Below are 8,254 nucleotides of genomic sequence, written 5' to 3'. Positions count from 1 at the left end.
TCCTGGTGACAGGAGCCTCACAATTTAGTCAGAAATCTAACATTTTGGTCTGACTTCCAGTACTTGCTCACCTGATACCCCTGAGTTTATACACACACACACACACACACACACACGCACATGCACACATGAACACGCACACACGAACACACACGTGTGTGTATGTAGTAGTATGTGAAGTAGTGGCATTCAAGTAATGCATAGGGAAATGTATTCCATACAGAAGATGTAGCATTCATGTTTACTCTTGTGACCCTTCCGATAAACTAGCTCCGATCACACACACACACACACAGGAGCAGGGATGGGCACCTCCAGACTCCAGAAAACACAGGTACTTTCCCCCCTCTAGGGATATTCCACTACCAGTCTGTTAACTCTCTATGCCAAACCCGAAAAATGTTTATTTTTTAAAACCAAAGCAATTCTTATTATTATCAGTAGTGTCAGTATAGAAGTATGGATATGTAGCAGAGTCAATGACTTAGATGAGATGCAAAAAAAAAAGAAAAAAAAAAAGAAGTTAAAAGATATAGTCATAGGATCCTGATACATTTGTAGTACTCATAAAGACAAATGGGCAGGGCTAAAATTCATTGGTCAGGTATGGAAAACACACATAATTACTATTATGTGAAGTAGCGTAAATCTATGATTTTCAGAGAACAGATTATATAAATATATAGGTATTTAGGTGATTATTTGTGTTCATGTACGTATTGACTGCATTCTGCACGTTTACTTGCAACCCTTGTTAAAAATGTAACGTGCTATTTTCAGCTTGCCTTTAAAAAGATATAGAATATAGACAGTTACTTAATTTATTTTGCTAATGTTATAAATTGTCAGTCTTATCTCACAACCATAGTCTGCACTGAATAATAAATCTGAGAAGCTCTTCGGGCACTCTCAATGTTAAGGAGAACTAATAGTGCAATCAAACCAGCAACATTCATCGTAAGCTGCATTATGGGACAAGGAGAATGGAGAATTGCAGATGAATCGACTTAAAGGACTGCCTTTGCTTTAAGACTTATAAAGCCAAGCGCACTGGGAAATGTAGTCTCGGCCGAGTCGGGAGTTGTTGGTGACTCGTGCTGAATGTTTGGAGAATGGAGCCTGAACGGACTTCACTGCCTACGACTGTTTCTGTTTTCCCTTTCCGCCTGCACCTGGATCCAAACCGTCGGAGGTCTTGTCCTCCCTCCCCCCTGTTTCCTGTTCTACTCAGGAGATTATTGAGTAAAAGAAGCAAAACAGTCTTAGACCACCCTCACTAAGACTACCTGTGAAAAAGCCCAGAACAAAATTGACCTTCTCATCTCACTTGGACTCGTTTTTCTAGTCGACCTCTCTAACTTTGTGGTTGTGGTCGTTGCGTGTGGATACCAATGGCCAGATCTAGCCTCTGTTACAAAGCTAAATTGCCCTAAATGTCTTCTACAGCCAAACCTTGGCGCTACAGAGACTTACTGAAAATACTTCTTCTCCTTAGGTGTGTTCCATGTTCAGTAATCTAGTTCTCTGTGATGCTAATGGCCAAGTTAAACCAAGAGAGTCCAATGTTGGTTGGTACAAATGAGTTGATCAGTGTAGATATTCTGGTGTCTGTGAAAGATGGAAAATCTCCATGACCGACTCTGCAAACTGCTATGCAGATGCTAACATTTACATACCAATTTTGAATTGGATCTCATTGTGGAGTTAATCTCCAAGAGCATATTCCTATTTTCTTGGCGTCACGTTAGTGAACTGTGATCATATCATAAGTCCAGTCATCAATGATAAACTCATCATTTAGTTTCTGTAAATGACAACATTGTTTCTTGTTGTAGCTGGATGATTGCAAAATCACTGCCTGAGGTATTGTCCCATTGAAATGCAGATATTACCAGTTAAAAACGTGATTGGCATAATGGACCAGTCACACTGATCATCAGCCAAAGCATCTAACTCCACTATGTCATTCAACTTTCTTGGTTTTCAGTAGTGTATATATTTCTCTGTCTTTCTCTTTCTTTTTGTTAAGATTCATTTTCTGCTCACAATTTGGACTGCACAATGTATTCAGTCTTATTGCACATTGTTGCCACACAAGCTGTACTCTCTTAAAGTAGTAACTATTTTTGTACATTTCTGTAAGTACATGATATTAGTCTTACACAGTCTGACTTTCTAATTCAACAATTTGAATGATTCAGACATTGGTATTTTGTTATAACTCCAGTGTGTACATGATTTCTGTACATATATGTTTGTTAAATTTGCCTGCCCATTGGTAGATAATGAGATGTTGTCACCCTTTTTTCAGTACATTTAAATGACATTCCATAGTGACAAAAGGCACCTGGTAGAACATAATACATCATTATGTCTGTAGAGGGACTACTATATACATTCATTTTTAGTCATTAATCATTATACTTTTTCTTTTTTCAGCCTGTATTATATCTGTTTAATATTTTGTATTTCTTTGAGATAATCTAGCCATTGCCATATCATCTTATTTCTTTCTTTCAGCAGTATGTGAACTGACTAAGCCAGCAGTTCCTGCCTCATTGCTCACATTTCAAATCCAACGTTGTTTGTCCCTGCCTACTGACAGTTACAAAAACCTTTCATTTTAAAATTGTCCTGGTCAATTCTTCCATTCAAGATATTTAAGTTTGTATATTCTCTGGGGTTCTCTTTGCAAAATGTGACATTTTTTTTGTGTTTTGTTTTGTTTTTGATCACTGCTGAGTGGTTCAAATCACTTCTCCGTCTCATTTCTTAGATGTAATTCAGACGGTTTGACGCACAGTCAGTGAAACATTTGCATTATTGGGGAGGGGGTCTGGATTTAAAGGCCGCAAAGAATCTCACACAAACGTCACACATGCCGCTGCTAGCCTTCAGTTAAAGCAGTGTTCACAGATTGAATTTGGACAGGATTAACCAACATCCCTGTTTTACCAAGTGGACACCCAGTCCTGAAAGGTCCTGAAGCCATTTATGGCATTTTTCTTCATAAGAGTGGAGCACTATCTCATTTAAACTGTCAATCAGAAGGCATCAGACATAAACCTGTCTGCAAGACTTCCCATTCTTAAATGATTCCTTTTCACCATCACTTCACCATCCTACTTTAAACACACTCTGTAAATGAATGAAGTAGACGTGTTTATATTTTATTGATGGATATTATTCACTATGTGATCTTTTGTTATTTTAATACTCCAAATATTTCTGAATGTCAGCAAGGAGGCCTGTCTCAACTCTGAATTTCTCTGTGAGGGATTTTTTTGAACGACAGTATTTTGAGAGCATGAACCAAATGAACTGTACTTTGCGTTGTTATTGACTGATATTTTGTCTTTTCAGAATGTTTCTTCAAAGAGCTAAAATCCAGTCATGTTACGTTAGGCCCTGAAAGAATTTCAGTTTTCTTTTCAGATCTACTGAGAGCATGGAAAAAAGGCAATGAATTACAACGTGGCACCCAAGGTAGAAAAGCCTTTGTTTTTGTCAACAGCGCAATGGGAAAAAGGAGCAACAATTTTGTACCGTGACATGATGGTTATGGTACAGTGACTTAACATCTTACTGTGTTTTTTTTTTTCTTTTTGGTGATTTCTCACTTGTCATTTTGGATTTGGACAATTTTAGCTTTACTTGCAGCTTTTGCAATTGGTGTAAATGATATTCCTACAGACAAGCCAACATATCTACTTTTGGAGAAAGAAGCGTAGGTTATTTCTTAATCTGAAGCGGGAGACACCGCTCTCGATGATTTAAATAGCTGATGGGAATCAAACTTCTTTTGCTTTGACGATATTTCTTCACTGGAATTTTCACTGTACAGTCTTGATTTCAGTGTTTGTATTTGTTTATTTTTCCTCTGCTGACAGACTGTGTTGTAAAAACAAACAAACAAACAAACAAACAAACAAATGAAGAACTAGACAAAAAAGTACTTTTCTTCTTTTTGTAAATGCACAAGTTCTGATTGAGTCACGCTTTCTTGACCGGTGACAGACAAATGTTTGTGGATGATGAGGAGAGGAACAAAACATGTCTAACTATTTATTCAAGTTAAACTTCAATGGAAATTGTATAACTCTGATAATTCTGTCAAAAACAAAAGAAAACAAAAAAAAAAGTGTATTCACAGCTGAATGTTTTGTCCTTGGTATACACTTTGAAATGACTATTAGATATTGATATTTTTTCAATGTGATTTTTATGTATTTGGGAACTTGATTGTATGCGTCCCTCTATTGTAAACAGAGTAGCTATGAAGTCTTATTGGTCTTGCAGGTTTGCTGAATGAAAAGATGAGAGAATGAATGCATGATCATTTCTACCCTTTTATTCTGTTTTTTGGAGCTGTGGTGGATGGTTGTGGAATCTGTAGGAACTCCTAGCTAAACCAAATTGGATGGTGACTTAAATACCTAATTTTTCACTCCCTTCCTCAGTAAGTGCTACAGAGTTTGGGTGTATTTGTATGTGTAGACTGGCGGGTCTGATTTTTATTTCTTTATGTGAATTATGCAATGCTGTAGGTTCACACGTATTAGCGTAGGTTCACGTGTACTGCTATATTATGATGTCTACTTTGTTAAGGCAATGTTAGTCTTGATTACAGCTTGGCGACTGACTTGAGAATAAGATGCCCAATCAAAACAGGCAGGCTTTAACCTGTAACCACTAGAAATGCTATGTGTATGTGATCAGTCACATCACACAAAATGTATCTCTTGATTTTCAAATTGTGAAAAGGATGATGTATTTGGCAAAACTCACTGATGACCTTGTTGGTGAACCGCTTCGATTTTAGACATCACACTTACTTACTGTATAACAGAAACATGTAACAATGGTTATATATATCACTGTATATTACGACACATATTAAGGAGTACAAAAGCCTGACTGGAGTGGCTTAGGGTTGGAGCTTTGGTTGGGTGTAGCTAGGTGACACCATGACTTTAATTATGTGGAGTATGACCCCAGCACACATGAGCACTGACAGATAGAGTTATTGTATTACTTGGTGAGGCCTGATTTTGAGTCAAAGCACCAGGAGTGGAATGACAGACAATCTCATTGTACCTGAATGTGATTTTAGTGTTGTTGCCTGGTTGGTGTGCACCATCAACTGTTTATGGTGAGAGAAAGAAAACAGGAGAGTTGAGATATTAAGAGAGTTTAAGAAAGTTTGATCAAATCTCATTTACTGTGCATTGGTTATATGAATACAATGAGATGAATTTTCAGTATGATTGTTTGCTAAACTAGCTTTATGTCAACATGAAGGAAATGATGCTTAATTTTTTGCTTTGGAATGTACAGTAAACTCCCTCCTACCCACTTGAAAAGCCATTTAAATGCTAGCTTTGGCTTTTCAATTGAAATATCTTTATTGAATTTCTTGAAACTGTATTTAGATTTTACTTTATTTTTGTAATGAGTAAAAAAGATGATTTTATGGAATGGTTTGTTGTTGACCAGTTTTTTTGGCAATTGCTGGGAAGAATTCTGCCTTTGAATGCTTAAAATGAGGGCTTGTATTGTCAATTGCCTTACTTTATTTATGAGGTTATGGTTCTGCTTGAGCACATGCTTTACTGAACTGAGTATTCTGCATAGGTGTTGGACTAAAGTATTTCTTTTTTTTCTTTTACAAATTTTGAATGTATTTCATTAAACATTTTAGCTTAGTGTAATTTAAATCACATTAGTCATTTAAGTTGGTAATGAATTTTTGGAACCCTTTTTAAAGTACCTTCAGGAAAATTCCGGAGCCTTAGAGGTTTACTTAACAACATTGCTTTGAATTGATTCCTTTTAGGAACAAGAACTTTGTCACTGAAGATTCAAATGATATTGCTAATTCTAAAGATATAGTATCACATTTAATCTGGCTTTACATTTTATCTGGGTTTGTTTTTAAAATCCCAGAATTCATAAGTGCTGTAAGTGCCAGTAGTATACTTTTGTACTTTCCATGTTTTAAAGTTTTCTTGCATGAAAATTACCAGAAATTATGACACCAGTGAGAAATTAGTGACTGATGTATGCTATGGGAAATATCAGCATTGTGAGAAGTATATTTTTAGCATGGTTTAGCCTTCCGTTCTCCCACAAAATCATTCAGTTTGCAATAACATTACACTGTTAATGTGGATAAAGGAAGTGTGTGCTAGTGGCCTCCTTTGCAGAAGGGTTTTCTTATTACAGATTGGTTCATGTTTGGTGTGAGTTTGATCTGCAGTAGTTTAAAACAGAGTGGAAAACAAATGCTAAACTTATTGAGAAACTTTTGATATGTTTTATTTTGTACCAACCTACCCTTCTTTCCCACATATTCCAAGAGCAAAAAAACTATACAATGTGCAGTCTTTGTGTCTGCGTGACCATGTAGCACTTTTGTCAGCACATTTTTCTCTCTCTCTTTTTTTTAAATGTTCACGTCAGTAATCATCAAAAGTCAACTTTTCACACTGTTTCATTGTCCAGATTATGAATTACAGCACAAGGGTCTGTTTCATGTGACCAAAAAGGCAACTGTAGCTTCCTCTAAGTCTTCTTTATCTCAAATGTTGTAACTAACAAATCTTGTTTGCTTGCTAAGTTCACTCAAAGTCAAATCTTGTGAAATCTCTGTACTCACTCTGCCTGAACATGGTTAAACAGCTAGATGTGCCTCGGCAGTGGCACTCTTGTATCATCAACCATCTGTACTCTAAATGAATCTCTAACAAAAAAAAAACAAACATGAAATGCAAAAATTTGATCAAAGTTAACACAAAACCATTAATTGAATCAACCAAAGTATTGAACTTGGAGATACATTGGTCCGTCTTCTAGATTCAGCTGCTGCATTTTGCATACATTAGTGCTACCAAGGCAATAGCACAGATGCTAACATTTGTCTTGTTTGGTTCAAATCACTTTGACAAATCATTAAGGGAGTACATGAGTGGGAAAACTGATAAAGAATCTGCAAAGAATTACTTTAAAGGTAAAAGAAGGGGAGCTGTAATTTTCTACTTGTGCTTTGTAAATGTTTTCTATGTGCAGTATTTGATAATGTAAAACCAGTATTTTTGTGGTTTGTACGCTGCAAAATTGATTATTTAAGGTGCACGTAGTTTTGTAAGAAAAGAAATCCAAACAGAGAAAAAAAAAACCCTCACATTTTGATTCTGAAGCCTGTATTTGCATGCTCATCGACTGCTGAGAGTTGGAAGTCAATAAAGTTTTATTTCAACCATCTTCTCTTTTCTTTTAAGGTGTATTTGGTATAAAAACACAATGAATAGTAGGGGCTGAGAAATTTCAGACTCTAAACAGCGCATATGAAAATGAAAACATGGTCTAATGCTAGTCTTCAATGTTCTGGGAATCAGATTTGATGCAGAAGGAGGACATTTTGTCCAGTAAGCCATATGTGAAAGGTTTGTAACTGCATGTTTTTCTCAACAGTTAAATGAATTAAGACAAAACAAAGGATAAAGAAGGCAAAGTATCATAGTATAACAGCCCTAAAGGCAACAAAATTACACTAAAACTGTGATAGTGTACATATCCATTTCTAATAATATTAAACACCCCTGAAAAGCACCATAAGAAACAAAGTAATGTGGATAAAGTTTTTTATTTCTCCATATATTTCACATCAGTGCCTTCTATGTACATATTTTTTTAAATATCCTAAAAACATATTCAAAAGGAAGCAAACATTGTTAAGCAAATCAGTCATATACAGAGCAACTAATTCACAAACATAAGCAACGACAGTGGAAAAAAAAGACATTCATAAACTTATTTTTGAAAATGTGCAGTACATACATTCAGAGATCTGATATTTCATAGAAAGAGCAATGATTTCCAAGGTCACTGCAGTGCTCTCTACTTGTGTGTAGGCTAATGGAACCCAGCACCATTTAACTAAATGGGGACAACAGTTTAACCTAACGCAGAGAGTCTGACATTCATTTAGGATCCACCAGAGCAGATGTAATTAACACATTCTGGGCCAAATGCCTGTCTAATACAGTTATAGTATTCCAAAGTTCAATTCAAAAGTCCCACAATCAATATGGACCGGTCATAAGATTTTAACGTTTTTTTTTTTTTTCACTTGATGTTATTTCACACAATAGCTCCTCAATGGACACAAGAAAACTGGATTTCATCCCATTTTAAAATAACATTCAAGTTGTTCTACATCGAGATGTGCTGTAGAGATACTGCACATTTATAT

The sequence above is a fragment of the Chanos chanos genome, chromosome 12 (assembly GCF_902362185.1).
Source record: "Chanos chanos chromosome 12, fChaCha1.1, whole genome shotgun sequence".
In the NCBI taxonomy this organism is placed as follows: Eukaryota; Metazoa; Chordata; class Actinopteri; order Gonorynchiformes; family Chanidae; genus Chanos; species Chanos chanos.
This window is presented reverse-complemented; position numbering follows the sequence as displayed.